Source organism: Furipterus horrens, unplaced genomic scaffold (assembly GCF_987537825.1).
Source record: "Furipterus horrens unplaced genomic scaffold, mFurHor1.1.pri manual_scaffold_1, whole genome shotgun sequence".
NCBI lineage: Eukaryota > Metazoa > Chordata > Mammalia > Chiroptera > Furipteridae > Furipterus > Furipterus horrens.
Window position 1 is genome coordinate 156,269,263 of NW_028327171.1, and position 12,157 is coordinate 156,281,419.

The following is a 12,157-nucleotide window of genomic DNA, read 5'->3' on the forward strand; positions in this document are numbered from 1 at the left end:
TATTGCACTGAGGCATGCAAAGCAAGGAGATCAGAAATTGGTCCGGCAAGGGGGAATCAGAGCCTCACCCAGCCTCGGCTCACACAGAGCTGCCATCAACACCAAGCAGAAAAGAACTGATCCTTTTACACAGATTGTCACCTCCCTTGAAACACGGCTAATTCATCAGAAACTATACATTACTGGAAATACGCTGGGACAGACCAGGATGGATGGTGCAGGGGCAACACACCCACAACTTTCCCAGAAAACCGAATGGTGCCTCCCAGGGGAAACCCAGGAGTCCCACTGTCCTGGTCACAATAGAAGCAAGCGCCCTCTAGAAGCAGATGAATGTGATACAGGTGGTCCTGCCAGAAGTTGGACGACCCACACCAGGGCCTTGAGCTGATAAATAAAACCAGAGGCAGATCCAGAAACCAAACTGCTGAGATGAATTCCATCTTGTTTTTCTTCAGAATTTGCATTAATTTTTTCTTTTACATAGCCTTTTAAGACCCCTTACTTTGCATCAATTGTATTTCAATTAATTCACTATTCTTTGTCTTTTATTTCTTATTTTTTATTTATATTTTTATATTATTTTTATTTCAAATCTCACATTGTACCCTTTCCTAGTCTTACTCCATTTTGCTTTCATTCTTCCCTTTAGTAGTTTCATTGTAAATCTTATTTCCCTCCATGTTACACCTTGTTCCTATTCCTTATGCTTACTATTTCTCCTCCCTCTAGCCTCTCAAAAGCATTCTTCCTTCCTTTAGTCAGCTCTCACTCTTTTTCCCCCCACTTATACTATTCTTATTTCTTTTCCACCTTTATAAATTGTGGTTTGTTTGGTGTGCATATTATGGTTTTTGCTGTTCTTCTTCAACTGTATTCCTATTTGTTCACTATTTTTACTCTCATTATTTTTCTTCCCTTTATCCTCTCAGAACCATTTTTCCTTACTGTAGACATCTCATATTCTCTTTTCTCTTTCATATAATATTCTTACTCTCTTTTCACCTTTATTAATCTTTGCCCAGCTGTCATTGTTATTGAGCCTATTGTGGTTTTTCTGCAATTTTGTTTCCTTTGGTTCATTCCTTTTCAATTTTTATTTCAAACCTAATATTACACTCTTCCCTATTCTTACTCCATTTTGCCATCACCCTTTCCTGTTTTACTTACATTTTAAATGTTATTTTCTCCTTTTCTTCACCTTGATTCTATTTTCTACTCTTATTATTTCTCCTCCCTCTTCTCACTCAAAATCACTTTTATCTATTTTAATCATCTTATATTCCATTTCCTGAATCTTATAATATTCTTAATCTCTCCCTACCTTTTTAAATCTTTGCTCAATTGCTATTGTTATTGCTTATGTGGTAGGGGGCTATTTTTGATGGCGTTGGTTTGGTTTTCTGGGTAATATTGCTTTGTTAACTAGTACCCTATACAACAGCATACAAGACATAGCAGGGATTGTGACTCTCAATCAGCCAGTCAGAGGGGAGAACCAAACAACAAATGAGCCATCAATAATCAAAGCCCAAGCACAACTAGAGAGCCTACATAAACTAAATAAAGGGAAACCCTAGAGCATACAGATCAGGAATCAAAGAGACTGCACCAGTGAATCCCACAGAACTCCTGCCACAGAAGTCCACCCCAGTGAAGACAGACAGGCAGGGCAGAGCAACTGAGGTGCAGAAACAAACAAAAAGAGTCACTTAAAATGGAGAGACAAAGAAATAACCCCTAATCAAAAGTAAAGGAGGCATCCCCAGAAAAAGTGCTGAATGAAATTGGGGCAAGTAATCTATAAAACACAGAAATCAAAATAATGGTTATAAGGATGTTCAAGGAACTCAATGAGAACTACAAAGAACTTTATAGGAATTACAAGGAACTTAGTGGGAACTATAGCAGCATGAAAAAGGACATAGAAACTATGTATAAAAACCAGGAAGAAGTGAAGAATATAATATATGAAATGAAAATTACACTAGAAGGAATTAAAAGCAGGCTAGATGAAGCAGAGGACCAAATCAACAAGCTGGAAGACAAGAGAAAAAGAAATATCCAGTCAGAGCAACAAAATGAAAATAAGACTCAAAAAGAATAAGGATAGTTTAAGGGAGCTTCAGGACAACATGAAATGTAACATTTGCATCATAAAAATTTCAGAAGTGGAAGAAAAAGAGCAAGGGATAAAAAAACCTGTGTGAAAAAACAATGCCAGAAAACTTCACTAACTTGGTGACGGAAAAAGTCATGCAAGTTCAGAAAGCACAGAGGCTTGCAATCAAGATGAACCCAAACAGGCCTACTCCAAGACATATTATAATTAAAATGGCAAATTTTAAAGACATAGGCAGCAAGAGAGAAACAGGTAATAACATACAAGTGAGCTCCAATAAGGCTATCAACTGATTTCTCAACGCAAACACTATAAGCTAGAAGGGACTGGCATGAAATATTCCAAATAATGAGAAGCAAGCATCTACAACCAAGACTACTCTCTTCCACAGGCTCTTAATTAAAATGGAAGGTGAAATAAAGAGCTTCTCAGACAAAAGAAGGCTAAAAGAGCACATCTCCACCAAGCCCACTGCAAGAGATGCTAAGGGGGCTGCTATAAAAAGGAGAAGAGGAGAGAGAAACAAGGGTATGATAAAAATGCCAATGAATAAATACCTATCAATAATAATTTTAAATGTAAATGGATTAAATGCGCCAATCAAAAGACATAAGGTAGCTGAATGGATAGGAAAACAAGGCTTACGTATATGTTGTCTCCAAGAGGTCCACCTCAGAACAAAAGATCTACACAGACTGAAAGTGAAGGGATGGAAAAAAAATTCCAAGCAAACAGACATGAAAAGAAAGCTGGGGTAGCAATACTTACATTGGACAAAATAGACTTCAAAGCAAAAGCCATAAAAAGGGACAAAGAAGGTAACTATATAATATAAAGGAAGTAAGTAATCCAGCAAGACAATATAACCCTTGTAAATATATATGCTCCCAAAATAGGAACACCTAAATATATAAAGAAAATCTTGGAGATCTTCAAGAAAGATATTGACAACAACATAGCCATCATAGGGGATTTAAACACCCCACTGTCAACAATAGATAGATCTTCCTAACAAATAATCAACAAGGATATTGTGGCACTGAACAACCCTCTAGGTCAAATGGACTTAATTGATATATATAGAATCTTTCACCCAAAGGAAGCAAAATACACATTCTTTTCAAATGCACATGGGACATTTTCAAAGATAGGCCACATGGTAGGACACAAAATAAGTCTCAAAAAATTCAAGAAAATTGAAATCATATCAAGCATGAGCTCAAATCACAATAGATTGAAACTAGAACCCAACCTCGAGGAAAAAACTCAAAAACACTCAAATATATGGAGACTCAAAACATGTTATTAAATAACGAATCAGTCAACAATGAGATCAAGGGGAAAAAATGTATCTGCATACAAATGAAAATGAACACACAACAAACCCAAACCTATGGGACACAGTGGAGGCAATACTGAGAGAGAAGTTTATAACAATACAGACCTACCTAAGAAGACAGGGAAATATCAAATTGAAGGATGAAAATAACATGATCATATAAATAGATGTTGGAAAAACATTTGATAAAATCCAGCAACCATTTATGATAAAAACACTCAGCAAAGTGGGGAGAGAGGGAACATACCTCAATATAATATAAACCACATATGAGAAACCTATAGCCAACATCATACTCAACAAGCAAAAACTAAATGCTTTCCTCTTAAGATCAGGAACAAGACAAGGGTGTCTGCTTTCACCACTTTTATTCAACATAGTACTGGAAGTTCTAGCCCCAGCAATCAAACAAGAAAAAGAAATAAAAGGAATCCAAATTGGAAAGGAGGAAGTAAAAGTGTTATTATTTGTAGATGACATGACAGTGTACATAGAAAGCCCTATAGTCTCCACCAAAAGACTACTTGACCTAATAAGTGTATTTGGCAAAATAGCAGGACACAGAGTTAATATTCAGAAATTGATGGCATTTTTTGTACACTGACAATGAAATATCAGAAAGAAAAAGTAGGAAAAAAATCCCATTTATTACAGCAACAAGAAAATAAAGTACTTAGGAATAAATTTAATCAAGGAGGTAAAAGACCTGTGCTCAGAAAACTATAGAACACTGAAGGAAGAAATTAAGGAAGTTACAAATAAATGTAAGCATATACCATGTTTATGGATAGGAAGAACTAACATCATTAAAATGTCCATACTACCCAAAGCAATCTATAGATTCAATGCAATTACTATTAAAATACCAATGAACTATTTCACAGATCTAGAACAAATATTCAAAAATTTATATGGAACCAAAGAGCCTCAGCAATCTTGAGAGAGAAGAACAAAGTAGGAGGGATCACAATACCTGATATTAAACTATACTACAATGCCACTGTAATCAAGACAGTCTGGTAGTGGCATAAGAAAAGACACATAGATCGATGAAACAGAATAGAGTCCAGAAATAAAGTCATGTCTCTATGGTCAATTAATATTTAACAAAGGGGGCAGGAGCATACATTGAAACAAAAATAGCCTTTTCAATAAATGGTGTTGGGAAAACTGAACTGGTACATGCAAAAAAATAAAACTAGGCCATTGACTTACACTATACACCAGAATAAGATCAAAATGAATAAAAGGCTTTAAGTATAAGTCATGATGCCATAAAAGTCTTAGAGGAAAACATAGGCAGGAAAACTTCAGATATCCCACATAGCAATGTATTTGCCAATATATATCCTAAGGCAAGGGAAATAAAGGAAAAAAATAGACAAATGGGACTACATTAAACTAAAAAGCTTCTGCATGACTGAAAAAGGAACTGACTGTATGGGAGAGCATATTAATCAATGATATATCGGACAAGAGTTTGATCTCCAAAATATATAAAGAACTCATACAATTCAACATAAGACAAACAATCCAATTAATAAATGGGCAAAGGACCTGAATAGACACTTCCCATAGACATATGAAAAGCTGCTCAACATCACTGGCCATCAGAGAGATGCAAATTAAAACCACAATGAGATATCACCTCACACCTGTCAAAATGGCCATCATTAATAAATTAACAAACAAGTGCTGGTGAGGATTTGGAGAAAAGGGAACTATAGTGTATTTTTGGTGGAAATGCAGACTGGCACAGCCACTGTGGAGAACAATATGGAATTTCCTCAACCAACACCCCCCCCAAAAAAAAAAAAAAACTAACTAAAAATGGAACTGCCTTTTGACCCAGCAATTCTGCTGCTGGGAATATACCTTAAGAATCCCAAATCACCAATTCAAAAGAATGTATGCACCCCTATGTTCACAGCAGCACTATTTACAATAGCCAAGTGCTGGAAACTGCCTAAGTGCCTATCAGTAAATGAGTAGATCAAGAAACTGGTACTTTTACACAATGGAACATTATGCAGCAGAAATAAAGAAGGATCTCCTACCTTTTGCAACAGCATGGCTGGAACTGGAGAATATTATGCTAAGTAAAGTAAGCTAGTCGGTGAAAGACAAATATCATATGATCTCACCTGTAAGAGGAATCTAATGAAGAAAATAGACTAACAAACGAAATAGAACCAGAGGCATGGAAACAGAGAACAGACTGACAGTGACCAGAGGGGAGGGGGAAGGGGGATAAAGGTGGAAAGAAGTGGAAGGGACTAGTCAAGGAACGTGTATGAATGACCCACAGACATGGACAACAGCGTGGGAACTGACTGCAGGAGTTGGGTGATGGGATAGGCAGAGGAGGGCAAAGGGGTGAAAAAATTGGGACAACTGTAATAGAATAACAATAAAAGTGATTTTAAAAAAGAAAAGAAATAATTAATACATCTTATCTGTGGTTGGATATCTTTCTTATCCATTCAGCTTCATGTTGTTCACACAAGGAGTAAGGATGCCCTTTTTACATTTATCAAAATCCCCAACTGATGCAAATTATAGGTATGAGAACCCTTGGAGATACTACTAGAAGTCTTCTTAAGATCCGCATTGGTTCTCTGTGCAGCACCGTTAGATATGATCCTTTCGCTAGATCACAATAAAGCCTCCGTAAGAGACACCACCAGACATAGATAGGAAGATTTACATGAAACCTTAATGAACTATATGAGTTCTGAAAGGCCCAGAGGAGTGGCAGGTGGGAGCATATTTGACACATACAAACAGATTCCTGAATATTGGTAAGATTCAAGAGACAATGAAAAACAGCTAGATTGCCAGTATTGCGGGGAAAGACTGCATTTGTGTTGTTCACTACCTCCATCCCAGGTGTGGCACATACATACTCATCAACTTTTTTAGAAAGTGAGCTAATAAAAATGGGGAGTTTGTATAGGTGAAGAGTAAGAGAAGTTTAGTTATGGAGGCTAGCCAGTTTGCAAAGAGTTTTATGGTCAAAATATTTTTCTGAAACTCAAATTTTCACAACCAGTGAGGGATCTGAGCTTTGAGCAGAACTTAAGAAGGCTTGATATTTAGTATGATAAGGAGACGCAGAGAAGACTGCAGGTCATGAACTATGGCTCCCAAATGTCACTGAAAGTAAGCATAGATTAGTTAAACCTAGACAGCCTTTTAAAGAAGTGTTTGCTTTGAAAAAAAAAATCCATGGGAAAAACCTTTAACCTGGAAAGGCAAATGTGGGAACTGTGCTGATAAATGAATTTGAAGTCAAGGTTATCAAGGTTATCAAATTAGGTCTAGATCCAAGCTGGGAATTTGCAGAGGTGAACAGAGAGTATAGGGATGTAAGTGAGAGAAGCTCAGAGGCATGTGACTTGTATGAGCCAGGCATGGTCTCTGCCTCAATTGTAACAGCCCCTTCGGTTTAAAGTCTTCAAGAGCTGGACTGTGCTTATTGAACAGCAAGCTGCAGCCCCAGCATGTCCTTGCTGCTGACTCCTTTTCTCTGACTGAATTCCCTGGTCCTCAAGACTTTTCTGTTCATCTCTTGGCAGAAGCAACAGTTTTCTGGAATTTCAGGTATGGAATCTTAGACAACAACCCATCTTGGAATCTGGTGAATCAGGTTCTGTTTGGCGAAGGGCATAGGTCAAGACAGGGCTTGAATTAAAATACACTTTCTTGGATGAAACTGGCTTCTTTGTTTATGAGATTTGTTTTTAGTAATATGATATAATTTATTTACTGCTGTAATTTAAGTATGGCTCTGGACGCTGGAAACACAAAAATCAATAATATAAGGTTCCTACATTTAAGAGTCTCACAGCCGTGTGTGTGTGTGTGTGTGTGTGTGATGATACAAGAACTAAGAGTGAACAGTGGTCTATGGGGCATCATAGAAGGTGGCACTCTGTGTGTGCATGTGTGTGTGTGCGTGTGTGTGTGTGTCTAAGCTGTGTAGGGAGCTTTGGAAGAGTGTCAGGGAAAGCTCCATCAAAAAAGTGAAGCACAAACTGAATATCAATGGAAGAATTATAGAAGATCAGTAGGTAGATAAGATCACTAGGCAAATCTAGAGACATGCAAGAGCATGATGGATTGTGGAAGAATAAATACTTAGTTTCGCCAAAGTATAGGGTATAGTTATGTGATGAAGAGAGGGCTGGAAAGATGGCTTGAAGGAAATGATATGAGATGAGCCTGGAAAAGTAGGCAGGCATCTTTGAATCTTGAAGAGTTTTGACTGCCAGTATAGGGAGTTTGAAATTTATCTTGTAGGTGGCAGGCAACCATGGAAGAATTTTAAACAGAAGAGGAATGCATTCTGATTTGTAATTTTGAAAGTTGCTGGCAGAATGTTGGTGAATTGGAGGCAGGGAGATTGGCTGGGAAGTTATTACAGCAGTCATGGCGACAGTGGATGAAATGGAACGACAGTGGACATGGACAAGGAGATGCACCAGGTCCTTAGGCATCTGAATGGACAAGGTCTGGCAAAGACTGCAGGTTGGTGGATGACTGCAGTGGAGAAGGAAGCTAAACAAGCCTGAGGTTTGCTGCTCAGGCACTTGATTGAAGTAATTTGATGGGGATGAGCTTTCTGTTGTCAAGCAAAAGATCAATTTTAATATTTGACATTTATCAACCTCCTATGGGGGTCTCATAAAGGTAGAATGTTGTAAAGGAGAGGTCAGTGTATAGAGAAAACTATGGTTCAGAATGGTTAAGAGTAAAATCAATGCCAGTAGCATGAAGGACAGTCAAGGGCCTTCTTGTGGGAACTCCAACTAAAAATAGCCCTTGGTCTGGACTGGCAGGCCCATGTGCTCTGGCAAGGTGTGGGTGCCACATCCCTGTGAACTGGCTGCATGGATCCTCAGATGACCTTGGCCTATAGTTAGCTCTCACAATCAACTGTGGCTGGTTTCCAAAGTAGCAGCAATGGCAGCTAACAACTTTGAAAGTATATTTTCTTCTCCCTAAAGAAATGTGCGTAAACAATCCTATTCCTGGCTTGACTAAGGACTTCTGTGGTGGAAATTAAGCCAACAGCTTTTGTAAGGTGATTAAAAAATTAATCACTTTTCTTTTGAGTCAAAATATCATGAACTTCTTGGGTAACTTAGAAGAATCAAAGTATAAATTCCACCCCTAGAAAATATGTCAAAGAAATGTCTGCTTGCATGCTTTAGTTCATTGGAGAATCTTTGCGCCCTCTGTATACCACAATAAAAGCAAGTAGAATATAAAGATTCAAAAGCAGAAAAGGAATCTAACCTTAACAGAGTAGAAGTCAATGACTCCTCTTGGAATCTGAAGTTGGAATGTGAAAATCTAACTTTGAGACTCGCAGATAAAAAAAATTATTACAGTCACTTAGAATTCATGTCATAACATCTGGTGGTAAGTGTGTTTTAGTATATGGTAACTGGGGGAAATATTGAGAGATTGTAATGTTTTTCTGCTTGTAAATGGAGCTTTAGTTCCTGTGCTTCCTCCAGTAAACACTAGAGGGAGGAAGTCAGATAGAGGAAAAAGGCTACCATGGGAACGAAAAGGAGAGAAGAGGAGAAAAGCATTTCTGCATTGCACTAAGGCACAGAATTTTACTTAAGTAGACACTAATCTTTATACTATGACCAAGTGCCTTGATGCTTGAAACCAGGTACCAAAAACCTTATGATTTGCTGAGCCTGTTCAGAATCCAAAACCATTGCTCTCTGACCAGAACCTGTATTCTGTTCATTTTTGGCATTTTTGAGAGCCAATACGATATATCTCTATCAGTGAGTCTTTAACTTTATAGGACACAGTGTTTGGATTAACAGCCTTTCACAGATACTGGATTTTTTTTTTCAGCACTGATAGACATATTTCCAGTGCTCAAAGTGAGTGGTAATGTTACCAGGCGTTTTCAGACACTTGTAGGAATAAAATCTACTTTGTAGGTGTGTTAGATTGGAAGTCTTCACCTCTTCATTTTCTCCATAGTTCTCATGCATTAGCTCTATATTAAAACATCATTTTACAATCCAGAAACACTGAAGTTAATTGGCGCAATGTCATGCACATGTCATGAGAACTGATATTTATTTTTCTTGTTTAAATTGCCCATTATTTAGCTGTTTTTTGCCTCTTGAAAAGAGCTAATGAAGGCTAGAGCCAAATCACCTACCTAAAAAAAAATAAAAATTAACAATCACTATAATCAGAAAGAGATATCTTAAAAGGCTTCTTAAGAGACTATTCAACTGTATGTTAAAATATTTCACTGGAAGATGAACTAATAATTCTATGAAATGTTATCCTTAATAAACTATAGCAGACATTTAAACCACAACTGTTAAAAGTGTGTGTGAATTCAAATATAAGAAAAATCACAATGAAACATGTTAAATTAATAAGGATCTGCCATTTTACAAAGGGTGGGGTCAGCCGTACCTGGATGTTAATATCAAGAGAGTAGAAACAACGTTATCAACTTCCTAAAGCAGTATCCTGTCGGAAACGGTCGATTACACTGACAAGGAAGGCTTAGCTCTGAAATTTGGGTTTGCGTTTTGTTAGTCATGCATTATACTACTTACCTCTCAGGGCAGATCTTTAATTTCAGAAAGTGCTGAGATTCATTACTGTACCGGCTATCAAAAGTCTTTGGCAGAAATACCATTTATCCTTGTTGTGGTAATGAACAGATTTATAACAGTCTGGTGTCACCATTCCTGAAAAAGCACATTCATTTGAATATTTCTTCCACAAACATAGTGAAATATTTCATGAAGGCACATGGGTGTAGAACACTATGGAGAGATATTGCTGGTGAATGACAGAACGTCTGGTTGATTTACACGAAACCCCAAGTGCTCGTATGAGAATAGGTTAGGTTTAGATTGACGAGCAAATGTGTAACCAGACTTCTGGCTGACAAATGGCAGAACTATGCCAGCGCATTAGCTTCTCTGGAGAGAGACCAAAAGTAAGGCGGGAGGATCAAGTTCATTCCATAAAGGACATTCAAACCTAATGGATGGCAGGGCTGCTGGGATATTAAGCACATATAGATCGTAATATCCAAAAATAGTACTGGGCAAGTTTAAAGTTGAGCTGGCATCCAAGTCAATGACCAAACTCTTATCAAATTTTCCTGTATCGTGTGTGCTTATATTTATATTCCTTTAGAAGGATCCTGGTGTTTTCAGTTTAAGTCTTTTTTATTGGCAGCTTTGGTTTAAAGTCACTAGCCTGTAAAAATGGCTTGTTTGGGTAAACTAGAAAATGAAAATAAAAACTGATGAGGTCTGTATTAAAAATGGTGCCAAGCACTAAATGGCCCAGATTGGATCTGATTTATTTCGATTGGAGACAGCTAAGGACAGAGACATCCACATAGCTTTTGGGAAGAAGGATGAAGTGTTTAGTTCATACTCTTTTTTTCAGGCTGAGGTTGCAAGTTCAGGAATTTTGGCCTGCCTTCCAGGAAGTGGTGTGATGGTAATGGTAGATACTGTCCATTGAATTTCCGTGGTGTGCCAGGACCGCTGCTCAACTCATCTCACCTAATTCTTACCACCAGGTTGTGGGGGTGGGTTTACGACCTTGCTTTATAGATGAGCCTGAGGTTCAGAGAGATGAGTTGACTTGTCCAAGGTCACACTATCTTGCTTCTTGATCGTCTGATAAACAATACTGGTAGAGGTTTGGTAGCTTACAAGCCCCGTGGTACCTAAGTAGTCTAGAAGCAAGAGCAAGAAGCCAGGAGGCCCAGTCTGAATCCTGACTCTGCCATTTACTGTGTGTGTGATACCAGAAAAATTCCTAACCTCTCTGAACTGTCTCCTTATTCATAAAGAATGTGTGTCTTGTGTGTGGTGAAGTATTAGAAGACTTTTAAATCACCTTTTATTTCTAACCTGTAATTCCATGAGCCCTCAAGGGGCTTTTAATTCCCTGCAATTGAGGTGCATGATTGGTCTTTTGCCCTTTTAGTGAACTCAGACATGAGGAAACATGTCTATGTGAAATTCAAAAACTGACTTAATTTCTGCTATAGAGCTATTATTCCTTTTCTGCCAAATCTATTTCCTCTACAGCTTTCCATAACACAGACTATCTGCTGCATCCGCAATGGACGTGCATTGTGCGTTGAGGCCGGTGCTCTGCTCACGAGTGCGCTACAGGGAGTCCTATAGGATGTGCCAGAAACAGAAAATGAGATTCTATATAATCACAAAGGAAAACCATGAAAGCTAGCATTCATCTGAAGGCAATGAAAGTTACTCCTAGTGGGTTAGAGAATCAGGTAACCATGTAGTTGTCTGTTTTAAATGCTTTGTTCTATTTCTGTAAATTAATGAGATTTGATTCACTGTATCTCACTTGTTATGTACAATTCTTTGTGAAATGCTGGCAAGTTTTTCCTTCTAAACTGCTGTCTACACTTACAGCATGCCACTCCTCACTGGCTTGGCCGTTAATGGAAATATATACATTGGCTCCCCTATCATGGGCATCCATCACCCGCTGCTGCTAGCTCTTCAGCATTCTTGAGGATCAAATGACATGGGTCAGGCTGTATTCAGGGAACAACGTTGGAAAATTCCTTTGATGTTGCGCCTTGTGATACTCAATGGCTAAATCCAAGCTTTTGCTATTTGACCAAATGCCAAACATGC

At 38.0% G+C, this 12,157-nt stretch overlaps 1 protein-coding gene across 4 annotated transcripts in view; it reads right to left on the reverse strand.

The window, feature by feature from the left end:
• The window catches only part of ITGB6 (integrin subunit beta 6), a 159,885-nt gene extending 149,484 nt beyond the window's left edge, over positions 1-10,401 (reverse strand). For all 4 annotated transcript variants that reach the window (XM_090280223.1, XM_090280214.1, XM_090280210.1 and 1 more), the window contains exon 1: positions 10,073-10,401. The gene's annotated coding sequence lies outside the window, so the exon portion shown is untranslated. The remainder of the gene's footprint in view (positions 1-10,072) is intronic.
• Positions 10,402-12,157: the final 1,756 nt, after the last annotated feature.